The sequence below is a fragment of the Manis pentadactyla genome, chromosome 3 (genome assembly GCF_030020395.1).
Source record: "Manis pentadactyla isolate mManPen7 chromosome 3, mManPen7.hap1, whole genome shotgun sequence".
NCBI classification, from domain to species: Eukaryota; Metazoa; Chordata; class Mammalia; order Pholidota; family Manidae; genus Manis; species Manis pentadactyla.
The window spans coordinates 119,871,976-119,899,212 of NC_080021.1; the positions used below are offsets into that span (position 1 = coordinate 119,871,976).

Sequence of the window (27,237 nt, forward strand, 5' to 3'; positions counted from 1 at the left end):
ATTGAGCCCCTATGCCAAAGCACTCCCTCTTTTCAAATCCTCTGTCTTTCTTCTGTATTAATATTCATACCATATTCTGCCTTACAATTCAGTTAATTGTGCACATATTACAAGAATTCAATTTGATTGAATTGATCTTATTGGCAAAGCGGTATTTTTCACTGATAAAAGATTAAAAGGTCTGTAGGTTAATTGATACCAAACTGTTATGATTTCCTACAACCCACACTTTAGGTGGAATGTCTTAGCCTCTTGTTTGTAACCACTCAATACCTAGAATATTACCCATGCATTTTTAGGCAAGAGTAATAAACTCTAGAGAATTAGCTGGATATGTTTTTGAAGCTAGTTTTATTTTAAACCATAAGCTTCTCAAGCTTTCACAGTACTTTCTAAAAGAAAAGTGAAACACTGAGATGTGAATTCTACTCTAGTTGCATTAGTTACCAGTCAGAAGAACAGACATATTATCAACAAAAGAGAAAACAAGATTGCTACTTTTTAACATCCCAGCAAATCAAGCTTCCTTAAGTGAATGCCACTGCTCAATGCCATGATTTTCTCTGTAAATCATTATTCCACAGTTTAATAAATAGAGTTGCTCTCCCAACAGAAAGACACACAGTAACTGATGCAAAGGAAGACTCCCAGGACAGCAATATAATCTGACCTTACTTAATCAGTGAGAACAGAAGTGACTGTAACAACAAAAATACATTTCAGAGGCTTACACCACCACCACTTGTCAAAGGGAAGGAGAATACAATGGATGTGATTTAAAGTAGTCCTGGAAGCTGAACTGAGCTGTTCATGCTATAGAGAATCAGACATTTAAAATGAGTCTGTGAAGAGGGAAGGGTTTTTTTTTTATTATTAAGGTATCATTGATATACAATCTTATGCTCAGGTTTTACATGAGCAACGTTGTGGTTACCACATTCACCTGTATTATCAAGTCCCCATCACATACCCCATTATAGTCACTGCCCTTCAGGGTAGTAAGATGCTAGAGTCACTACATGTCTTCTCTGTGCTATACTTCCTTCCCCCTACCCCCTCTATATTATGTGCACTAATCATAATACCCCTTAATCCCCTTATCCCTCCCTTCTCACCCACCCTCCCCAACCCCTTTCCCTTTGGTAACTGTTAGTCCATTATTGGGTTCTGTGAGTCTGTTGCTGTTTTGTTCCTTCAGTTTTAGCTTTGTTGTTATACTCCACAGATCAGTGAAATCATTTCGTACTTGTCTTTCTCCTCCTGGCTTATTTCACTGAGCATAATACCCTCTAGCTCCATCCATGTTGTTGCAAATGGTAGGATTTCTTCTTGAGAAGTTTTTCTTTTTTAACAATACATCTTTTATAAAGAAAAGGATGTGGAAGTTTGACTTAGAAGCTGACAAAAGTCATGTGCCTTAATTATCTGCATCATAAAAACCACTACAGCCTACCTAGCATACAATTGCAGAGGGATTCAAAGTATTGGTAAATTTCTGGCCTCCCAGGACAAATAAATCATTTAATTGTTAAGACTTACATATGAGAAACCATAGCTAACCATGATTTCTGAGGAAGGAATCAGAACCCAAACCACATAAAGGCCACAGCACTTTGGGGAGACTTTTCCTTGACCTTAGGATGCTGACTTTGCCAGACTCTGAATGTTTTCTTTCAGGAGGCTCTAGACTGGGGTACTGGCACATATATTGCTATTTCTCGAACCCAAAACAATTGTTGTTCAAAATCAGACCATTCAGAAAAAGTGGAAGATACTACAGAAGTTGTCACAAGCAGATACATTAATATATATTAATGTTCACTCTATTGTTTAAAGAATTTGAGGGGTTATTATATGCTTAGGACTTGGTAATGAAAAAAGGACATTAGGACTAGTACAGGAAACACCACAAAAAACCAAAACTATCTCCTAAATGAAAACACCTGCATTTCTTGGTTTGCTCCATGCTGTGCATTTTCACAATTTGATTTTGATAAATGGCTCTAGTATTAACAATTGCTTGAACATTAGTGTCAACAAATGCAAGAACTTCATTTAAAAAATTCCAGGGAGACAAAGGCTTTCAGGACTGGGGGGCCTGCATCCTATGACCCCACTGCAGGGGGGAATGTTAGGGAGCAGCAGAGAATACAGCATGTCCTCTAAATTCTTTGTAAGCCTTTTTCTTTGGGGACAATGATGTTAAACAAATTATGGTTGTGTTTCATGAGTTGCAAAGGACATCTAGGGGAATAAAGTGTCAGCACCTCATTTTGATCTGTTGAGCTATTTGGAACTTAACACTTTCATGCAAAAATAAAAGAATTATATAGGTCACATTAGTCCCAGTCCTTTCCCTCTGGGCAATACACTCAGGTGAGGGCTCCCTCAAACCACTATCTGGGGGAAGATTTTAAAGCAAAAAAATGCCTAATGGTGCAAACAGGTGGTATGCAAAGCTGAGGCTCTGATCCTAAGGAGTCAGGGTAATACTGGAGCCAGGAAATACCATTTTGATTACTCCAAATGTCAGATGCAAATTATACCCCATCTCCAAACTGGGGTGGTGAGGTGTGAGAAGGAAAGGTAACATGAAATCCCCTTTAACACGACCCTCAAACATTTTATTTAAGAATTAAAGTACCCCGGCCTGATAAAGTCTTCAGCATATCAATTATGAAGGCACCATGACGGGAATCCTGCTAAAGATTCACCAATTGCTTTGTATGTTTCCTTGAATTCCAAACCAGGATTTGATTTATTAGTTTCAATTTCCATCTATCCTTACCCAAGATCACACTCATTAAAGCCAGGTACAACACAGAAGTTGTATTAAAATGTCACTTTCCACATCTGACATTCTAGCAATCAGTGAAGCATGTAAATGACCATCAGTGGAGTCCATGGCCTTTCCCTCCTGAGGGCCTTAGTACTACTAAGTACTTAGCATCAAGGGCCCATATGCATATGGTCCTCACAGCATCAGGGGCACCAAGCTACCACACACACTTACTCTATAGACTCCACTCCATTTTTCTGTCTTTCGGAAATTTGATGGGAGGATCATCCTTCTAACTTTTTTTTAAGTCTCTCATTTTCATGAATGTTAAAAACTTTTTCTTTTGTAAACCAAGTCGAGCAGAGTTTACATGAAGTAAGTCATTATCTTCTGAAGAGAAGAGAGACACAGCAAGGAACGTGGTCTTTTAGCCTACTAAAATTAATGATTTCTATTTAATTAAAAGAAAGGAAGTACTTACATCATACTGCCTAAGATGTAAAGCATTTCATATATTCTACATCCAATTTACAGTTTAACAGTTGTCTACTAGGAAAATTTCCTAAGTTAAGAATATAGAACACGGAGGCAGAGCCAAGATGGCGGTGTGAGTAGGACAGTGGGAATCTCCTCCCAAAAACATACATATTTTTGAAAATACAACAAATACATCTAATCCTAAAAGAGAGACCAGAAGACACAGGACAACAGCCAGACTACATCCACACCTGCGAGAACCCAGCGCCTGGTGAAAGGGGTAAGATACAAGCCCCGGCCCGGTGGGACCCGAGCACCCCTCACCCCAGCTCCCGGTGGGAGGAGAGGAGTCGAAGCGGGAGGGAGAGGGAGCCCAGGACTGCTAAACACCCAGACCTAGCCATCCGCACCAGAGCACAGACACAGTGCATGCGTGGGGTGCTGGAAACTAGGGAAACAGGGCAGCAAGATCTTTGAGTGGGACCTGAAGCCATTGCCCCTGTGACAAAGAAAAGCGAGTGCTTTTTGAAAGTCTTAAAGGGACAGGGACATGACAGCTGGACAGAAGCATTCTGGGTGACAGTCCAGCAGCTGGAAATTCCAGGGAACTCCAGGCACACTAACCACTGGGGCAACAGCTCTGAGACCCCTCACGGAGGTAAACAGCAAAACAGCCCCCCCATCCATTACCCCTTGGGGCCCCGCCATAGCAGAGCAGAGCCTGAGGCTGGCCACGCCCACAGCAAGGGAGCTTCCTCCATACCCGCCAGGCAAGATACAGAGACCCAATCTACACGCAATTGCCCAACACAAGCCACTAGGGGTCGCAGTTGTCCCAGTAAAGAGGCCAGGAGCAAGTGGAAAGCCTTAGCTCTCCCAGCTGACATATAGCAAAATAGCTCACCACTGCACCTATCAGCATGAAAAGGCAAAAAAATTTGATCCAGACAAGACTAACCCAGACAGCTTCGACATCTGCTACATCTTCCCCTGAAAAGGAACCCGGGGAGATAGATTTAACCAGTCTTCCTGAAAAAGAATTCAAAACAAAAGTCATAACCATGCTGATGGACTTGCAGAGAAATATGCAAGAACTGAGGAAGGAGAATACAGAAATAAAACAAGCTCTGGAAGGACTTCAAAACAGAACGGACGAGATGCAAGAGACCATTAATGGACTAGAAAACAGAGAACAGGAACGCAGAGAAGCTGATGCAGAGAGACATGAAAGGATCTCAAGGAATGAAATAATTTTAAGAGAACTGAGTGACCAAGCGAAACGGAACAATATCTGCATTATAGGGGTGCCAGAAGAAGAAGAGAAAGAAAAAGGGATAGAAAGTGTCTTTGAAGAAATAATGACTGAAAACTTCCCCAAGCTAGGGGAGGAAATGGCCTCTCAGACCACAGAGGTACACAGAACTTCCATGACAAGGGATCCAAGGAGGACAACACCAAAACACATAATAATTAAAATGACAAAGATCAAAGACAAGGACAAAGCATTAAAGGCAGCCAGAGAGAAAAAAAAGGTCACCTACAAAGGAAAACCCATCAGGCTATCATCAGACTTCTCAACAGAAACCTTACAGGCCAGAAGAAATTGACATGATATACTTAATGCAATGAAACAGAAGGGCCTCGAACCAAGGTTACTGTATCCAGCACGATTATCATTTAAATATGAAGGAGGGATTAAACAATTCCCAGACAAGCAAAACTTAAGGAAATTTCCCTCCCACAAACCACCTCTACAGGGCATCTTACAGGGACTGCTCTAGATGGGAACACTCCTAGAAAGAGCACAGAACAAAACACCCAACATATGAAGAAGGGAGGAGGAGGAATAAGAAGGGAGAGAAATAAAGAATCATCAGACTGTGTTCATAATAGCTCAATAAGCAAGTTAAATTAGACAGTAAGATAGTAAAGAAGCTAACCTTGAACCTTTGGTAACCACAAACTTAAAGCCTGCAATGGCAATAAGTACATACCTTTCAATAATCACCTAAATGTAAATAGACTGAATGCACCAATCAAAAGACACAGAGTAATAGAATGGATAAAAAAGCAAGACCCATCCATATGATACTTACAAGAGACTCACCTCAAACCCAAAGACATGCACAGACTTAAAGTCAAGGGATGGAAAAAGATATTTCATGCAAACAACAGAGAGAAAAAAGCAGGTGTTGCAATACTACTATCAGACAAAATAGACTTCAAAATAAAGAAAGTAACAAAAGATAAAGAAGGACATTACATAATGATAAAGGGCTCAGTCCAACAAGAGGATATAACCATTATAAATGTATATGCACCCAATACAGGAGCACCAACGTATGTGAAACAAATACTGACAGAATTAAAGGAGGAAATAGAATGCAATGCATTCATTCTGGGAGACTTCAACAGACCACTCACTCCAAAGGACAGATCCACCAGACAGAAAATAAGTAAGGACACAGAGGCACTGAACAACACACTAGAACACATGGACCTAATAGATATCTACAGAACTCTGCATCCAAAAGCAACAGGATACACATTCTTCTCAAGTGCACATGGAACATTCTCCAGAATAGACCACATACTAGGCCACAAAAAGAGCCGCAGTAAATTCCAAAAGACTGAAATCCTACCAACCAACTTTTCAGACCACAAAGGCATAAAACTAGAAATAAACTGTACAAAGAAAGCAAAAAGGCTCACAAACACAAGGAGGCATAACAACACGCTCCTAAATAACCAATGGATCAATGACCAAATCAAAATGGAGATCCAGCAATATATGGAAACAAACAACAACAACAGTACAAAGCCCCAACTTCTGTAGGATACAGCAAAAGCAGTCTTATGAGGAAAGTATATAGCAATCCAGGCATATTTAAAGAAGGAAGAACAATCCCAAATGAATGGTCTAATGTCACAATTATCGAACTTGGAAAAAGAGGAACAAATGAGGCCTAAGGTCAGCAGAAGGAGGGACATAATAAAAGATCAGAGAAGAAATGAATAAAACTGAGAAGAATAAAATAATAGCAAAAATCAATGAAACCAAGAGCTGGTTCTTCGAGAAAATAAACAAAATAGATAAGCCTCCTGCCAGACTTATTAAGAGGAAAAGAGAGTCAACACACATCAACAGAATCAGAAACGAGAAAGGAAAAATCACGATGGACACTACAGAAACACAAAGAATTATTAGAGAGTACTATGAAAACCTATATGCTAACAAGCTGGGAAACCTAGGAGAAATGGACAACTTCCTTGAAAAATACACCCTTCCAAGACTGACCCAGAAAGAAACAGAAAATCTAAACAGACCAATTACCAGCAACGAAATTGAAGCAGTAATCAAAAAACTACCAAAGAACAAAACCCCTGGGCCAGATGGATTTACCTCGGAATTTTATCAGACATACAGAGAGGACATAATACCCATTCTCCTTAAAGTTTTCCAAAAAATAGAAGAGGAGGGAATACTCCCAAACTCATTCTATGAAGCTAACATCACCCTAATACCAAAACCAGGCAAAGAACCCACCAAAAAAGAAAAGTACAGACCAATATCCCTGATGAACATAGATGCAAAAATACTCAACAAAATATTAGCAACCTGAATTCAAAAATACATCAAAAGGATCATACACCATGACCAAGTGGGATTCATCCCAGGGATGCAAGGATGGTACAACATTCGAAAATCCATCAACATCATCCACCACATCAACAAAAAGAAAGACAAAAACCACATGATCATCTCCATAGATGCTGAGAAAGCATTCGATAAAATTCAACATCCATTCATGATAAAAACTCTCAACAAAATGGGCATAGAGGGCAAATACCTCAACATAATAAAGGCCACATATGATAAACCCACAGCCAACATCATACTGAACAGCGAGAAGCTGAAAGCTTTTCCTCTGCGATCAGGAACAAGACAGAGATGCCCACTATCCCCACTGTTATTCAACATAGTACTGGAGGTCCTAGCCACAGCAATTAGACAAAACAAAGAAATACAAGGAATCCAGATTGGTAAAGAAGTTAAACTGTCACTATTTGCAGATGACATGATATTGTACATAAAAAACCCTAAAGACTCCACTCCGAAACTACTAGAGCTAATATCGGAATTCAGCAAAGTTGCAGGATACAAAATTAACACACAGAAATCTGTGGGTTTCCTATACACTAACAATAAACTAACAGAAAGAGAAATCAGGAAGACAATTCCATTCACAATAGCATCAAAAAGAATAAAATACCTAGGAATAAACCTAACCAAGGAAGTGAAAGACCTATACCCTGAAAACTACAAGACACCCTTAAGAGAAATTATAGAGGTCACTAACAAATGGAAACTCATCCCATGCTCTTGGCTAGCAAGAATTAATATCGTCAAAATGGCAATCTTGCCCAAAGCAATATACAGATTCGATGCAATCCCTATCAAAATACCAACAGCTTTCTTCAAAGAACTGGAACAAATAGTTCAAAAATTCCTATGGAAACACCAAAGACCCCGAATAGCTAAAGCAATCCTGAGAAGGAAGAATAAAGTGGGGGGGGATCTCACTCCCCAACTTCAAGCTCTACTACAAAGCCACAGTAGTCAAGACAATTTGGTACTGGCACAAGAACAGAGCCACAGACCAATGGAACAGAATAGAGACTCCAAACATTAACCTAAACATATATGGTCAACTAATATTCGATAAAGGGGCCATGGACATACAATGTGGAAATGACAGTCTCTTCAACAGATGGTGCTGGCAGAACTGGACAGCTACATGTAAGAGAATGAAACTGGATCACTGTCTAACCCCATACACAAAAAATAAGTTTGAAATGGATCAAAGACTTGGATGTAAGTCATAAAACCATAAACTCTTAGAAAATCATAGATTTTCTTAGAAAACTCTTAGAAAAAATCATAGGCAAAAATCTCTTAGACATAAACATGAGTGACCTCTTCTTGAACATGTCTCCCCGGGAAAGGGAAACAAACACAAAAATGAACAAATGGGACTATATCAAGCTGAAAAGCTTCTGTACAGCAAAGGACACCATCAATAGAACAAAAAGGTATCCTACAATATGGGAGAATATATTTGTAAATGACAGATCCGATAAAGGGTTGACATCCAAAATATATAAAGAGCTCACACACCTCAACAAACAAAAAGCAAATAATCCAATTAAAAAATGGGCAGAGGAGCTGAATAGAGAGTTCTCTAAAGAAGAAATTCAGATGGCCAACAGACACATGAAAAGATGCTCCACATCGCTAGTCATCAGAGAAATGCAAATTAAAACCACAGTGAGATATCACCTCACACCAGTAAGGATTGCCACCATCCAAAAGACAAACAACAAATGGTGATGAGGTTGTGGAGAAAGGGGAACCCTCCTACACTGCTGGTGGGAATGTAAATTAGTTCAACCATTGTGGAAAGCAGTATGTTCCTCAAAATGCTCAAAATAGAAATACCATTTGACCCAGGAATTCCACTTCTAGGAATTTACCCTAAGAATGCAGCACTCCAGTTTGAAAAAGACAGATGCACCCCTATGTTTATTGCTGCACTATTTACAATAGCCAAGATATGGAAGCAACCTAAATGTCCATCAGTAGATGAATGGATAATGAAGATGTGGTACATGTACACAATGGAATATTTCGCAGCCATAAGAAAAAAACAAATCCTACCGTTCACAACAACATGGATGGAGCTAGAGGGTATTATGCTCAGTGAAATAATCCAGGTGGAGAAAGACAAGTACCAAATGATTTCACTCATATGTGGAGTATAAGAACAAATGAAAACTGAAGGAACAAAACAGCAGCAGCAGCACAGAACCCAAGAATGGACTAATAGTTACCAAAGGGGAAGGCACTGGGGAGGATGGGTGGGAAGGGAGGGATAAGGGCGGGAAGAAAAGAAAGGGGGCATTAGATTAGCATGTATAGTGTTGGGGGGGCACAGGGAGGGCTGTGCAACACAGAGAAGACAAGTAGTGATTTTACAGCATCTTACTATGTTGAAGGACAGTGACTGTGAACTTGGTGACAAGTAGTGATTTTACAGCATCTTACTATGTTGATGGACAGTGACTGTGAACGGGGATATGGGGGGGACTTGGTGAAGGGGGGAGCCTAGTAAACATAACGTCCTTCATGTAATTGTAGATTAATGATACCAAAATTTTAAAAAAATGGTAAACTTGGAGACAGAATCTCTTCATACATAAAACTCATACTTGTCTTAGAAAATAACTAAGGTATGTCACCATTACAATAAAGTAATACTAAGAACACCATCTAATATACTGGTGTGTGCCCAATGGGGATAAGAAAGTGCATGTTACCAAGGCTTAGACTGTTTAGGGTAGTTACTGGCTCTGTCCCCTTGGATTCTAGACCGTCTCTAATGAAATGAAGTTAATTTCCACCTCAAGGGGTTTTTATAAAGAGAAATGGCAAATAACTCATCCTCTGATAGGTAGGTTATATATAATCAATGTTAGCCTTTTTATTCATACATAAGTATCTATTAAAAAATATAAACATGAATCATACCATGGAAAATGTTAGCTATCTTTCCACTCTCCTTCCTCACTAAGTGTACCCTAATTATTTCAAGGATCTCTTTTTCTCTGGTTGTTCATGTGACTTGTAATTTCATTTCATTTTCAGGATGTGCGTAGGAAAGGGCAAGAGACCGACCTAGCCCACAGGCCACAGGTTAAAGTCTTCTCAGGTCCTTGGGGATCAGTTCCCAACTAACACGGCTGGGATGTGAGACAGAGCTGTTGCAATCCTGCCACATTGCTGAGGAGAACGAATCTTCAATCTTCGAGCTGGGGATAGCAGGGACAACAGTGGGTCCTTGATCCCCCCTGTTGAGTTACATAACCAATGAAACCTCACCCCTACTTGGGAATATGTGATTATGCAAAGCAGATATTCTCTATTGTTTGAATCTCTCTTGTGCCTTTTTTATCACACCTCTATAGGTTGATTACATAGACAACTGGGGTGCTCATGCTCATATGTAAACACATTTTATGATCTCAGTCTATAATTACAAGTCATTAAATAGGATACTGTATATTTATGGGAACTATATATTAGTGGAATAAAAATAACCAGCACTTCTCAAATGCTCACTGTAATTCACTTATTTCTTGCAATCAATTTATGAGGTAAGTACATCTCTTAGTCTCACCTTAGAGATGGATCAACTAAGGCCCACAGTAGTCAAGTAATTTTTCCAAGGACACAGAATTATTAACTTGGGGAGCCACAACTAAGTTCAGACAAACTGGCTCTCCTACTGTGAAAGCAGTATTATCAAACGAATAGCATTAAAATAAACTTAGGCCATCAGTAATATTAATTGCTGGCCAGATATCTAAGATAATTTACTGTCCAATTACATGCAATTATGAGAGCTAGTTTAATTACATCAAGACAGCTCTTCATCTGGTCACTGTTGAAAACCATATGGCCAGATAAAAGACATAATATTAAAAGATTTAATCACATTTAGCTTAACTCAATCAACAACTTGATCTTTAACAACTTTAAGTTTTAGGTCATTTATTCCCAATTCTTAAAATCTGACTTTAGTAAGTGATTTTGATGTATAATGTTCCTGGGTACCTCCACTTTAGGTAATTACGTATGGCATTCACTTTTCAAATGTGTCAGGATAATGGCCCTTCCCTATCGGATCATGCATAAGCCTACAACATTAATTGGATCAACAGGTTGAGGAGGTAGCAGGGGTGGATAGGATTCACATTATCATAATTGGTTTTTCATAATTTGTCCCACTTTCTAAATGGCAAAAACAAAAATCATGATTCAACCACTTTTCCACCTTATCAGAAACAAAGTATCAGTCTTGATTTTTTAATGATTAAACATAGTCTAATGAACTGACCGTTGACAATCCTACTCAACACCAGTGATCCAGGTTCACCCCAAGGAGAGTAGAAAGAGAGCAGTTCTACGATTCAGGGTCCAGGGCTCAGCCAACAGCTCCTGGCATGGGAGTCAGGAACAATATCCAGCCCTAAAACACCACAGCACACAATGAAATTTTCTATTTTTCAAAAAGTTCTTAACTTTTTCTTCCCCGGAGGTTGACAGAGCTTTTGCATTCCTCTAGGTGATGTGGAACAGCATGAAGTGCCTCTGTGGAATATTCCTATACAGGCTGTTAGAAGCATCTGCAAGACTGGAAAACATGCATCCTTCTGGAGGCCTAATCTATCACAAAACACAGATCTTGACTAATTCCAAAATCAGATTAAAATCCTTAAAAACTAGGTCATGGTCATAACCTGGTCCTTTCAAAGGGCAAGTGTAAAGATATCCATGGGGCCTGGGGGAGGGGACAAGATGGAGGAGACGCAGGGTGTAATGAGGAAAATGTAACACATTTTCCTTGGGAAACACATTCCTTGGGAAATGCAGTGAGAACACCTGACCAAAAATGGTAGAGAAAGTGGTGTCAAAAGAATTATAATGCAAAAGTTACTGTGTGTAAGCAAAAGACAAAAGAAAAAGAGATTAATGGGTCATGTTTTCTCTTTCCTAAATGCATGTTTCCTTTTATAATGGAAAATATCACATAAACGTCCCACATTCACTTATAATATTCTATGTAGGTATTAATTAAACAAATTAATCCAAGTGTCTTTGTAATTGGCACCTGCCCTTCCTGCAGCAGGCCAAATTACAAGGGCTGATCAGACTGCCAATATTGCTTTAAAACAAGAACATATCTTTAACTATCATTATCAAAACTCTGTTTTGAAAGTTACTATTTTCATGGGTAAAAATAAAACATTTCTAACACTGTTTAGATATATCCAGGATTTTTTTAAATGTATTTTAGGGTAAAATTTAACTTATTTATATTCACTTCCTCTGTAAAGACTTGGAAATAAAGAGTAACATTGACTAATTAAGAATGACTGCTACACAGAAAACTAATAACAAGAAATACAATTTATAGCTGTTAGTATAGTACACCACTCAAAGAAAACACGAGGTTAATGAGATCTTGCTGAGCCAACCTTCCCTGGGAGGAGGATTGCTAGTTAATATGCAGTGGAGAAAAAAGATAGTCAACAAAGTGTGAATATCAGCATCAATAACAAATTTCTATTACACAGTATGTGCTCTGAAAATGTAATACTAATCAAACAATTTTTTTAAATGTCAATATAGACAAGCACCTATTTCAAAAATTACGATAAAGAAATGAAGACTCTTAAATTAAAATGTTAACCAGGTGTGTCTGTGGATATGTATTTGTATATTTGAATGTTTGCTTGTGTGTAATGTATACCATTAGGATTATAAAATTTTAACTCACCAAGTCATTTCTGAAATAGTTTTAAATGTTAAGAAAACTGTGTCCTTTGGCAGCATTTTCTTTTTACAGATATGACTTAACATTAAATAAATGGTCTAGTCAGAATTGGAAGCATCCAGAGGTTAAATTCAGCCAAGAGTTCTGCTTATAAATCATTAATTACAAGTACAGAGAGATGCAAACATCAGTTACACATTTTGACAATTTAATCTAATTTAAATATCTCCAGGCTTTTAAAGTAGTAACAGCATTATTCATTTAAACAATAAGATAACAATAGGAGAAGAGAAACCAGCAGTTACAGCTGGACACTAAGCTATCAATATTTACCAAGAAGCCCTGTGCAATAGACCTGACATTAACATTTACAGATTTATGCTCCAGCCATCCATCCTCAGAACTGTGTGATGTGTGTAACTGTTACAGGATATAGCTAGCAAGCACAATTAGTTGACTACAGGGCACATGTTACAGAGTCCTATACCCAACAAAACATACCAAGTTCTGTCCATCTACCACAGAATTCCTGACAGGTAGCTAAGAGGAAGGGGAAACCACTGTCTCCCACTCCTTTTGTGTTTCTCCTCCTGTGGGAAAATCAAATACACTTGCTCTCTCATGTCACCCTCCAGACTTCATCTGTAACCACCCTGAGCAACACTCAAGTCTGTTACTAGTGGTTCCCAGTGAACAAAGGAGTTTTAGTAACTGCCTTCCAAAAATTTGCATTTATCCCACTTGTATTACCACTGGACATGAAAGTTCAATCAAAATTCACCCAACTGAATGAAGTTAGTGTCACAAATGTGAATAACATTCTCCACCATGATGATTACACTTTCATATTCAACCAATATTATAGTAATTTTTCCATTACTGGCAAATGAGACACCCCTGAAGAGGCTTTAAATCATTTTTATTTTAAATACTTTCATTACAGATCCAAACCTTGTTCATTCTGGAGGTACCTATGCAGTAAAAAAGAAAACTGGTCTCTCTGATAACTATGAAAAGACACAAATATAGTAGAAGATTTTAAAGAAATAAAAGGTAAAAACAAAAGGGATTTAAAAAAAGAAACTTAGAGATTATTTTCCTAAGTAATTAAATGCGAAGTCTAAGAAAATACCATGATAATAATATAATAGTCACACAACTAAAGGGTGGCAAGGTGGGGGCAGGGGCACACTGACTCTATGCTCAGATGCAGCAATTTGCCACTTAAAGAACAGAGACACTGGAGTCAGACAGATGGGAGGGAAATCCTGCTCCCAACTTGCTCACTGTTTGTCTTCAGGCAAATGAATCCCTGAGTTTCAATTCACACAACTTTAAAAAGGATGCATGTGAATGTCAACTGCCCAATTCCTTTTCCTAAGAGTATTGAATATGAAATACTTCATCTGACACAGACTTAATGACACTTATAGTGTGTATTACCATCTCCAAATAAAAACATTAGCAAAGCCATCCAAAAACAAAGAATCACTCCTTAGCATGAGTAATAATTATTAGATATTAATATTCAAATCCAAAATTATCACACTCTTCCAAAGTCCTCTCCATACTACCTAAAAATACACAAAAAACTTCTTAAATGGGAGGTAAACAGTATTTTATAAATAATAATCTAAGGAATAACTGTACTTTCCTTTGCAAAAAATCATGTGTAGACAGATCTTCCTCAGTGAGCAAACAGTAACCAACCATTAGCCATGGGCAAAATAAGGAAAGCTTCACTGCATCAATGTTGAAACATCAGCATATTGTAACTGCAGAGGAATGGAAAATCATTCTGTAGAAGAACGAGACTTGAAGAGTAGCAGATAATATTACCATTAAAAAAAATTTACACAAGACCTTTGTTTTGGTTTTGGTTTTGGTTTTTAAATGTTTTTAAATGATGAGGGAGAAATGACTCACAAGAAAATCTGCAATGCTTAAATATAACACTGGGTTACCAATGACAATACCTTTTTTAAAAAGTCAAAACAAGTCAACATCATTAAATGCCACACAAACTTACAGGAAAATTATATGAACACAAAAAATGATGAAACTAAAGTCATCTGTACCTGTTTAAATGAAGATCTCCTGACCATTGCTTAAGCAAGCCTTTCCTTCCTATTCAGACAACTAGAAACAATAAGTAAAATTATGAATATTTTCCATATCATTATTAAAGATATTGCTAACACAAAAAACAGGAAGAGGTTAATTCCAATACCACCAATAGATGTTTTTACTTCTCTCAAGCAGAGACAAATAATAGGCTCGGATGAAATTTTCTAAAAGTAGGAATACGAAATAAAACACATGAATCGAACCCTATATTAAGTAAAGAATCTTCAGTTTTGAATTCCAAAAGTTATTTCCTCTCATAGTGATAGCCAAAATACTCAAAAGTATACTCAAAATCCTACCACTTTTTGGGTTATTTTATAAACACAATACAGTCAGCTACAGGGCAGGGGAAACACAAAGGACTATGGAGGCATAATGGACTGTTTTTGTATCCACTCAAAACTCCAAGGATACTGGAGTCCCAAATTATGAAGGGGGCAGGGTAATTTATTCTTATTGAACAAATATGCATTAAAATCTCTTCTCTTTAGATATTAAAGTGTTCACATGTGGGATTCAACAAAAGGTAGTAACACAAAAACAGGCTTATTAATTTTTTTATCCTAAAGCCTCCATGAGCAAAGGGAAAAGCTCAGCCTGCACGTGGGACCAAGGATGTACCTTCCTCCTGCCAATGTAGACTAAAGTTTAGATGCACCAGCAATCTTTACAGTTTTAGAAGTTACTGAAAACTTGATTATTGGGCTTAAAGATGGCAGTGTGAGAAGTGAGAAAGAAACCTCTTCCCAAAACTACTTCTAATAAGAAAATACAGCAAATACAGCTAAGAGTGAAAGAGCGATGGGAAAGAAGACTGTGACAGGCTGCCTAAACCTGAGGGAAAGAGAAGACCTCAAGGAAAAAGGTAAAGTACCAAAGCTCCGATCATCAGGACCCGAGCCCTGCCCCCACCAAAGTTCACGGGTGGGAGGAAGAGAAATGGAACAGGGAGAGAATAAAAGCCCAGGACTGCTGAATACCCAGCCCTGCAGAACTCCTCCAGGAGCATGAACCCACATTATGGTGCTCTGGAGATCGGTGCAGTTGGAAAGCAAAAAAAGGAAGAGTAATCAAAGAGACAGAGATTCCAGCCACTTGTGGAGAACAGGTACCCACAACCAACCACTCTGGGACAAAAGAAAGGCAGGCACTTTGAAAGACTTACCAAAAGTGAGAGGGTAGCTAAAGGGGCAAGGACTGCACAGAGCTTGCTGCTCAGGAGAAAGGACAGGTGGACAAAATCATCCCAGTGCACTCAGCCCAGCGGGTTGGGAACTTTCAGGAGCGTCAGGCAATCCATCCACATGGCTGGCAACACAGATCCAAGGCCTCCACTGTGATATGCAGCCTGGCACTCCTTCTTCCCAGCTGGCACCGGTTAGCAAACCTGCAGCCCCCACCATCATGCCAGGCACACTGGAGGGCAGCTGCGCCTACCACAGCTACAGGGGCATAATGCAGATGGTGCTCCCTGCACGCAAGGTCCACTGGCCCTACCAGTGGAAGAAAGCACTGCAGCCAGGAAGCAGGAAAGAACCATTTCCTCCAGGCAGGTCCCCCGCAACCCCTGCCATCACACCAGGTGCTGGGAAGCTAAAGAGAGCAGAGTTTCTGGGCACTAGAAGACAACACGTACACAAAGTTATTATTCCATATTATTCATTACAAATAAGAAATGGCTAAAGAAATTTGTGCAAACCAAAATCCTACAAACACGAGTAAGAGGTCTCAGTGAAACTGAAATAACCATTTTTCTTCATACAGATTTCAAAATAAAAATTATAAACATGCTCACAGAGCTACAGAAAAATACTCAAGATCTCAAGGGCAACTTCAAGAAAGAGATAAAAACTGTGAAAAATACAAGAAAGTGAAAAATACAAGAAAGAGATAAAAACTGAAAAATATGAAATGAAATATACAATGGAGAGATTTAAAAGCAGGTTAGAGGAGGTAGAGGAGATGGTAAATGGAATATAAATTAGAAAATAGGAATACAAAGAAGCTGAGGCACAGAGAGAAAAATGGATTTCTAGGAATGAAAGAATAACAAGAGAACTCTGCAACCAATCCAAACAGAAGAATATTCACATTATAGGGGTACCAGAAGAACGAAAGGAAAGGGGATACAAAGTATCTTTGAGGAAATAACTGCTGAAAACCTTCCCAATTTGGGGAAGGAAATAGTCTCCCAGGCCATGGAGGCACACAAATCTCCCAACACAACAGACGCAACAAAGACAACACCAAGGCATATAATAATTGAAATGGCAAAGATCAAGGACAAAGACAGAGTATTAAAAGCAGCCAGAGAAACAAAAAGATCACATATACAGGAAAACCCATCAGGCTATCATCAGACTTCTCAGCAGAAACCTTAAAGGCCAGAAAGGAGTGCAATGATATATTTAATGCAATGAAACAGAAAAGCCTCCAGCCAAGAATATTCTACTCCACAAGATTATCATTTGAATTTGAAGCAGGAATTAAACAATTCCCAGATAAGCAAAGTTGAGGGAATTTACCTCCCACAAAATGTCTCTAGAGTGTATTTGGGAGGGACTACTCTAGATGGAAGTACTACTAAGGTTGAATAGCTATCACCAGAGAAAATAAGAGTAAAGGAAGCAGACCAATTACCAAGCAAATGCAAAATTAAATCAACTACCCAAAAAGTCAGTCAAGGGATACACAAAGAGTACAGAATATGATACCTAATATATAAAGAGAGGAGGAGGAAGAAAAAGAAGAGAGAAAAAAAACAAAGAACCTTTAGATTGTGTTTGAAACACAGTACTCCGTGAGTTAAGTTAGACTGTTAGGTAGCAAAGAAGCTGCCCTTGAACCTTTAGTAAACACAAATCTAAAGACTGCAATGGCAGTAAGTACATATCTATCTATAATCATCCTAAATGGAAATGGACTGAGCACCAATCAAAAGACAGAGACCTAATGAAAGGATTAAAAAAAGACCCATTTCTATGCTACAAGAGACTCACTTCAAACCCAAATATATACATAGATTAAAAGTAAAGAGATGTAAAAAGATATTTCATCCAACTAATAGGGAGAAAAAAGCAGGAGTTGCAGTACTTGTATCAGACAAAATAGACTTCAAAACAAAGAAAGTCACAAGAGACAAAGATGGACATTACATAATGATAAAGGGGTCAGTCCAATAAGAGGATATAGCCATTATAAATATCTATGCACCCAACACAGGATGATCACATATACATGTGAAACAAATACTAACAGAGTTAAAGGAGAAAATAGAATGCAATGCATTCATTTTAGGAGACTTCAACACACCACTAACTCCAAAGGACAGATCAGCCAGACAGAAAATAAATAAGGAGAAAGAGGCACTGAACAACACATTAGTACAGATGGACCTAACAGGCACCCACAGAACACTCCACACAAAAGCAGCAGAATACATATTCTTCTCCAGTGCACATGGCACATTTTCCAGAACAGATTACATACTAGGCCACAAAAACAGCCTCAGCAAATTCAGAAGGATTGAAACTGTACCAATCGGCTTCTCAGTTCACAAAGATATGAAACTAGAAATAAATTGTGCAAAGAAAACAAAAAGCCCACAAACACTGGAAGCTAAAAAAGGTGCTCCTAAATAATCAGTGGATTAATGACCAAACAAAAACAGAGATCAAGCAATATATGGAGACTAATGACAACAATAATTCAACATCACAAAATCTATGGGACACAGTGAAGGCCATTCTAAGAGGGAAGTATATTGCAATACAGGCCTACCTCTGGAAAGAACAATCCCAAATGAACAATCTAAACTCACAATTAACAAAACTAGAAAAAGAAGAACAAATGAGGTCCAAAGTCAGTAGAAGGAGAGACGTAATAAAGATTAGAGCAGAAATAAATAAAATCGAAAAAATAAAACAATAAAGAGAATCAATGAAAGCAGGAGCTGGTTCTTCGAGTAAATAAACAAAATAGATAAACCCCTAGCCAGACTTATCAAGAAAAAAAGAGAGTCTACACACACAAGCAGAATCAGAAATGAGAAAGGGAAAATCACTACGGACACCACAGAAATACAAAGAATTATGAGAGAATGCTATGAAAACTATATGGTAACAAACTGAATAACCTAGAAGAAATGGACAACTTTCTAGAAAAATACAACCTTCCAAGGCTGACCCAGGAAGAAACAGAAAATCTGAATAGACCAATTACCAGCAAAGAAACTAAACTGGTAATCAAAAAACTACCTAAGAACAAAATACCTGAACCAGATGGTTTCACTGCTGAATTTTATGAAACATTTAGTGAAGACCTAAAACCCAGCCTCCTTAAAGTTTTCCAAGAGGAGGGATACTCCCAAACTCATTCTATGAGGCCAGCATCACTCTAATAACAAAACCAGGCAAAGATGCCACAAAAAAGAAAATTACAGACCTATATCCCTGATGAACACAGATGCAAAAATATTTTTAAAATATTAACAAACCGAATTCAGAAATACATTAAAAAGATCATCCATCATGATCAAGTGGGATTTATTCCAGGAATTCAGGGATGGTACAATATTCAAAAATCCATCAACATCATCCACCACATTCACAAATATAGGGACAAAATCACATGATAATCACCACAGATGGTGAAAAAGCATTAGACGAAATTCAACATCCATTCATGATAAAAACTCTCAGCAAAGTGAGTATGGAAGGCAAGTACATCAACATAACAAAGGCCATATATGACAAACCAAAGCCAACAACATACTTAACCCAAAAAGCTGAAAGCTTTTCCCCTAAGATTGGAACAGGACAAGGATGTCCACTCTTCCCACTTTTATTCAACATAGTACCAGAGGTCATATCCAGGGCAATCAGAAAACACAAAGAAATAAAAGGCATCCAGATTGGTAAGGAAGAAATCAAACTGTCCCTGTTTGCAGATGACATGATATTTTACATTAAAAAACCCTAAAGAATCCACCCCAGAACTAGCAGATCTAATATCTGAATTCAGCATAGTTACAGGATACAACATTAATACACAGAAATCTGTTGCATTCCTATATAGTAATGATGACTAGCAGAAAGAGAAATCAGGAAAACAATTCCATTCACAACTGTATCAAAAAGAATAATATACGTAGTAATAAATCTAACCAAGGAGGTGAAAGACCTATACCCTGAAAACTACAAGACACTCGTGAGAGAAATTAAAGAAGATCCAAATAAATAGAAATACATCCAATGCTCATGGACAGGAAGAATTAATACTCTCAAAATGACCATCCTGCCTAAAGCAATCTACACATTCCAGGCAATCCCTATCAAAATACTAATAGCATTCTTCAACGAACTACAACAAATAGTTCTAAAATTTATATGGAACCACAAAGACCCCAAATAGCCAAAGCAATCCTGAAAAGGAAGAATGAAGCTGGGAGGATTACGCTCCCCAACTTCAAGCTCTACTACAAAGCCACAGTAATCAAGATAATTTGGTACTCACACGGGAACAGACCAAGCATATATGGCCAAATAATATATGATAAAGGAGCCATGCATATGCAATGGGGAAACGACAGCCCTTTCAACAACTGGTGTCTGCAAAATGGGACAGCTACATGTAAGAGAATGAAACTGGATTATTGTCTAACTCCATAAACAAAAGTAAACTCAAAATGGATCAAAGACCTGAATGTAAATTATGAAACCATGGAACTCCTAGAAGAAAACATAGGCAAAAATGTCTTGAATATAAAAATGGGCAACTTCTTTCTGAACACATTTCCTTGGGCAGGGAAACAAAAGCAAAAATGAACAACTGGAACTACATCAAACTAAAAAGCTTCTGTACAGCAAAGGACACCATAAGGAGAATAAAAAGGCATCCTATACTGTGGGAGAATATATTCATAAATGACATATCCAACAATCGGTTAACATCCAAAATATATAAAGAACTCATTTGCCTCAACACCCAAAAAGCAAATAACCTGATGAAAATATGGGCAGAGGATCTGAACAGACACTTCTCCAAAGAAGAAATGCAGATGGCTAACAGGCACATGAAAAGATACTTCACATTGCTAATTGTCAGGCAAATGCAAATTAAAACCATAATGAGATATCACCTCACACCAGTTAGGATGGTCAACATCCAAAAGACAAGGAACAACAAATGTTGGTGAGGATGCGGAGAAAGCGAAACCCTCCTACACTGCTAGTTGGGAATGTAAATTAGTCCAACCATTGTGGAAAGCAATGTGAAGGTTCCTCAAAAAAATAAAAATAGATATACCATTTGACCACAGAATTCTACTCCTAGGAATCTACATAAGGAAAACAAGATCCCAGATTCAAAAAGACATAGACACCCCTATGTTTACCACACCACTATTTACAATAACCAAGATATGGAAGCAACCTAAGTGTCCATCAGCAGATGAATGGTTAAAGAAGATGTGGTATATATACACAATGAAATATTATTCAGCCATAAGAAGAAAACAAATCCTACCATTTGCAACAACATGGATGGAGCTAGAGGGTATTATGCTCAGTGAAATAAGCCAGGCAGAGAATGACAAGTACCAAATGATTTCCCTCATTTGTGGAGTTTAACAACAAAACAAAACTGAAGAAACAATACAGCAGTAGACTCACAGACTCCAAGAAGGGACTAGTGGTTACCAAAGGGGAGACATGGGTGGGTGGGGAGGGAGGGAGAAGGGGACTGAGGGGCATTAAGACTGGCACACATGGTGTGGTGGGGGTCATGGGGAAAAGAGTGTAGCACAGAGAAGACAAGTGGTGGTTCTGTGGCATCTTGCTACACTGATGGACACTGACTGCAGTGGAGTCGGCGGGGGGGGGACTCGATATTATGAGTGAATATAGTAACCACAATGTTGCTCATGTGAAACCTTTATAAGATTATATATTAATGATACCTTAAATAAATACATAAACACTCCACAGAGCTTTTGTTTATGTAGGGCATAGCTATTAGCAGTCTAGAAATGAACGCTTAGAAAGTTTTGAAACACTAGAATACACAAGCACATTGTCACACGCACCCTGTCAGAGCAATGATGCGACCAGACATTATGAAGCTTCTAGAAAAGTCCACTGTACTCTCTAGAGAGAACGAAAGTGAGATCTCAGATAACATCTTAGTATTATTATGAAAAGACCTCAGGAACCTCAAAGGAGTCCTAAGGACCCTAGACATCCCCAGACCACCCTGAGAACTACAGGACTAGAGAATCATGTGTCTTGTTGCTCATCAGCCATAATCCTCCTGTATCAATTAGTGGTAGGGGCAAAAGCAGGCATGTGAAGCACCTTTAGCCCTACAAATAGCAAAGTTTTTTAAAAAGCATTTCAACTGATTAAAAGTTTGGCAAACATTTATATTTCGAATATTAAATTTCCTCCTTTGGAGTGGCTGGGAGGATATTAATGATTAATACAGATGGTGATATTAAGAGATTGATGACGGTGATATGAGCAGCTAACATTTATACTGCACTTAGCATACACCAAGCATTGTTCTCAATCTTTTACGTATATAATTTATTTGGTCTTTACAACTCTATGAGGGAGCATTAAGCAATGCGAATCAGCTACTATAAAACATAAACACTTGCAAGGCTTCCTCTTCAGCATGAGGTAGCAAAGCTAACCGTAACTTCAAATGACAAAAGCAAAAATCTTATATATTTGGGAAATAAAGCAAACGACACATCAAAGAATAATAAACCAAAAGAACAGATGGAACTGAAACTTTTGTTGAGAAAAGCAATGGTTGATTCAATTAAGAATGCTAATGCCCCTAGGATAATTGAGCCATCAATTCAACTTTTTGGAACACTGGATTGTGAATTACTCTCTAATTTAATGTAAGAATTCATATTTGGACCAACTTGATATGCACCACTTATACAAGGTTAGCTATTCAAGTAAACAACATTTGTTTGTTTGTTTCAAAGTTAAATAATAGGAAAAACAATACAGGACTCCAGATTTAGTGAGAATGCAAGCAAATATCATTATGCTCTATACAGTAGGAAATTATTGGCCTTGCACTGCCCAAGCAATGAGAATTTCCACAAAGAAAAAACATTTCTCAAATTGTGATAAATATGAATATTTATGGAACCATGAATTACTGGAGCAAGCAACTATTAACTCTAAATGCCTTCAAAAAAGCTTTTGATATCTTGAAAATATTAGTGATGCTGTATGACAAATATTTGTTTTATTAACAAAACTAATTGATACAGGTATTTTTCCAAATAAGAATGTGATTTGAAAAAAACACAATAAGAGTAAGGGGCACTACAATTAGCACTCACAGTATAGGTGGGTCAAAGGGAACACAGTACAGCAGGGAAAAGACAGTGACTCCATAGCATCTTGCTAAGCTGGTGAACAGTGCTGCAATGGGTGGGCGTGGCAGGTGTGGGGGCACTTGATAATATGGGTGAATGTTGAAACCACAATGTTGTTCATGTGAAACCTTCCCAAGATTATATATCAATGATACTTGAATTTAAAAAAAACACAGAAAGGGGAGTTCAGATGAATTATTAAGTAGTGACTGAGTTTCCCTTAGACTGACCAGCATCACATCTCATAGTGACTTTGTTACTCTCGGTTAGTCATCTCTTATACAAGACTTTCTGAAATGATTTCTTTCTTTTAAGAAAAAAGATAGATAAAATCTACCAGCTGTAATTAAAAGTAAGCCATACTGAAGTTGTCTAATCTAATGATGCAATGTACAGCAAAATATTTAAAATGACGGTTATTTTATATCCTACTGATATCCTAAAGGAATCACTTAAAGTTTTCTACTTTATCTAACATATTTTGTACCAAGGACATTATATCATACACTGGTATTGAGACAAGGACCGTGGGTGCAGTCAGAGTAGGGTGAAGGCCTCTGGAAAAAGACCCTGTGGGGAAGTTGGGGTTCCTATGGCCAGGATCCTCACTGAACTTAAACCACCTGATGATGTAACTGGCCTGTTGCTGGGCTGTCGCTTCCACACCTTTAGGCAATAAGCTATTGTTGCACTATATAGAGAGCTCGGCCCAGTGCTCTGGGCAGAGGCAGAGATGCTAGTGCTCGACCTACTGTCGGAGAACAAGCCGGGTAATAAACCCTTTCACCCCAAAAAACGTTTTGCTGTCAATTTCTTTGGTCACACAGAATCCATAGTGAACTTGCCCGGCGCTGAAATCCATTGGCAAAACAGACCCCTACCAAAACTCCATATTAAACAATTAAACAAAGGCAGAGTCACATTAATTCTCTGAAGTAAAATATCAAACTAGGAATATAAGCATTCTTCAATGAAGATTAGTTAAAACTAAAAAGCCAGAAATAACCTGGCCTGGAATGTTTGAACATCCCCCAGATAAGAAAGTACCTCAGTATAGCCCATGTCTTGTTTGTGTCAATTAAATAAAGCTATTGTAAAATTTACTTTAGCCTGCTAAGAAACCCAGTTTATCTTTAACTTTACCCAGATGCTGCTTTTCCTTCTTCAGTCCTAATCAAGTCAGTAACTCAGCTCACCTTGAAACCTAAACAAACAGCCTTGATTGATATACTCCCAAACCAAAAAAATTGTTACTCTGAGAAAGGGTCAAAGTAGTAAAATGCTTAGGTTAACTCTGCAAAATAGTCCAGAAAACTGATAAGAAACTTAGTGTGTCTTCAAAGAGACCATCTAGTGGATCTACATCCCTAGCTCTTTGTCTCTCAACTGCCTATAAATCCCCTAGACAACACACCACTACAGGCTCTCTTGTCCCCTCCTGGTGTGAGCCAGGAGCTCTGTCTGTCCTCTCACTGTATCTCTCAATAAAAATCTCCCTGGCTCTCCTACCTTGACTGTTTGCTAAGTTCATTCTTCAACTCTGCAAACAAGAACCCCAGCATCAGTATTACAAATTTCAGAGGTTTAGTTAATGCTATAGTTAACATCAGGAATTTCAAGGATCTGTTATACTTGTGGCTTAGAAGGAATTCAGAAAGTCAGCCTTAATGCAGTTTCTGAATTGTACTGGCATCATGCATATACTTTTCATAAAATGCCACCAGAAGTGTAACTTTAAACAAGTTCTTCACAAAGAGCTGTGTCACCTCCCCAGGGTGTTTTGACATTGTAAAGGTATTGTAAGGTCATGCTTGAACATTTACATTCTGGAATGATATTCTTATCATAAGTTACTTCCTTTGTAGGTACCTTTTATTTTGATAAATCACTAATTAGCCTGTAATACATCCTATAAATATTATTATGGATTAATAGATCCTATAATTTAAGTACATATAGTATATATAATATGTAATTAAAGTTCTTAATTTGTCTATTTTAGTTAGTTGACTTAATCTTTATAAATTTCATCTCAGGATACCAAAAAGAAAAGTTTCAAACTATTTATTATAAAAAGGGGGTAGTAGGTCTAAGAATTATAAACTACTAGTTGACCCTTGAACAGCTGAGGGTTGGGGCACCTACCCTCTACAGTTGAAAATCCATGTATAAGTTTAAACTCCCCAAAAATTTCACTACCAATAGCCTACTTACTTATAACATAAGCTGTTGATAGCACGTATTTAGTATAGGTATTATACTGTATCTTGCAATAAAGTAAGCTAGAGAAAAGAAAATGTCTTCAAATCATTGCCAATCTCCAAAAAAAATTTTAACATATTAATTGAAAAAAATCTGCATATAAGTGGATGCACAGTTGAAACCCATGTTGTTCAAGGGTCAATGTACTTTAAACAAAAAAAATTGTTATGTTCTTGATTATCTCAATTGTGTCAAACCATCCTGAATTCCTCCTTCAAATTCACTGTCTCCTTAACAGAGATGTTTTCCCAAGGTTCTAACCTGATCATCATTAGATCAAGACATCTTGTCCATAATTCTTCATGTGTCCCCCAGGCCCCTGAACACACAATAAGGCTTGATCCACTAATCCATGTCCTTACTACAAGAAGGTGTCTGGAAATCCTCAGCATTTTCCAAAAATCAAACACACATCCAAAAGTCAGAGTAATGTGACTCCAAAACAGAGACCTACCCTAATGAAACGATGGTGTAATATAGCTGAAAGCACATCAAAAACAGGCTCTGAAACCTTATTGAAGCCACTTTGTTTCCTCAAACAAAAAGTGAGGGAGTTAAGTTCAATTATTTACAAGACCATTTGGAGCTTTACAAAACTATGACTCCATGAATAAAGTCTTTCTGCCAGTGCTATTTTAGACAGGGATTCACAAACCAAGACTTGGAGGCTCCCTCTCTCCTCCCCACAGGACAAATACTCTCTAAAAAAGAACGATGACCTCGAGAACCTCTATTAACTTCAGAATAAGAAAGATTTCCAAAGGTTTTGGGCAATAAATGTCTTCAGAGCCAAGTTCATTGGCCACCATTCAGAGCCACCAGCCACTTGGATACCACAGATACTGATGACTTTATTCAGAACAGTTTCTACAAGACTCCTGTATATAAATATATTCATAAAATGAGAAAGATTAATGAAATGTATTTTTAAAGAAACATAATTCTGTGAATGCACAAATTCTTAACAAATCAGATTCTACATCCCAGAATATTTATTTTATGAGATGTCATAAAGGCTCTCCAACAGACTTCAAACCCTCAGGACATAGTTATTAAGTAAGAGGGGTTTTTCTCTCCTCCAAATTGGTTTTAAAGGAAAACTTTGGTAGACATGGATGATTTTGGATCCCATCTTCTACTCATATACACAATGGACACACTCCATGGAATGTTGTGCAATCTGGAACACCCAGCTGGACATAAGAACTACTGCCTCCAGACCTCCTAACTCAAAGGAGTGATGCTTTTCAGCTGTGGCTGGGCATCGTAGCACCTGTGAAAAGTCAGGTATTTGGGTCTTTCTGAAGGAACATGGACCTAGGTAGCTTTCTTTCCCGCTGAATCAGAATCTACAAAGAGCAAGCCAGGGAGTGCACATTACTTTTTCAAGCTCTGCAGGGGATTTTTATGTGGAGTCTTAAATACACATGACAGTATTAAAGATGTCTGGCAAGAAAGGAAAAAGTGGCTCAATGGGAGTCCCTGAATAATAGTCCTTAAATAGACAAAAGACACTATGCTGTACATACACAAGCTAGCTTAGGTGCTATAGAGCAACAAAGCTACAGATCCAAACAAAATGGCACTGCTTGCTTGCCTCTGGCCTCTCTCCCTTACTCCAATTCTTCCCATCCTTACCTCAGAGAGGTGTCTGCTTTACGTTTAACTTGCCCTTGTTAGCAGTGTCCCTGCTCATTTCAGCTTTTAAGAGCTTGTCGTAGCCAGACCAGAGAATCTTTAGAAATGCATTCCAGTCAAATAGAATCATCAATAGACACACACATTGCATTCAT

The 27,237-nt window shown here is 38.1% G+C and overlaps 1 protein-coding gene across 27 annotated transcripts in view; it reads right to left on the minus strand.

The window, feature by feature from the left end:
* Positions 1-27,237, minus strand: part of PARD3 (par-3 family cell polarity regulator) — an 815,317-nt gene that overhangs the window by 506,386 nt on the left and 281,694 nt on the right. The gene's annotated exons all lie outside the window — the stretch shown is intronic.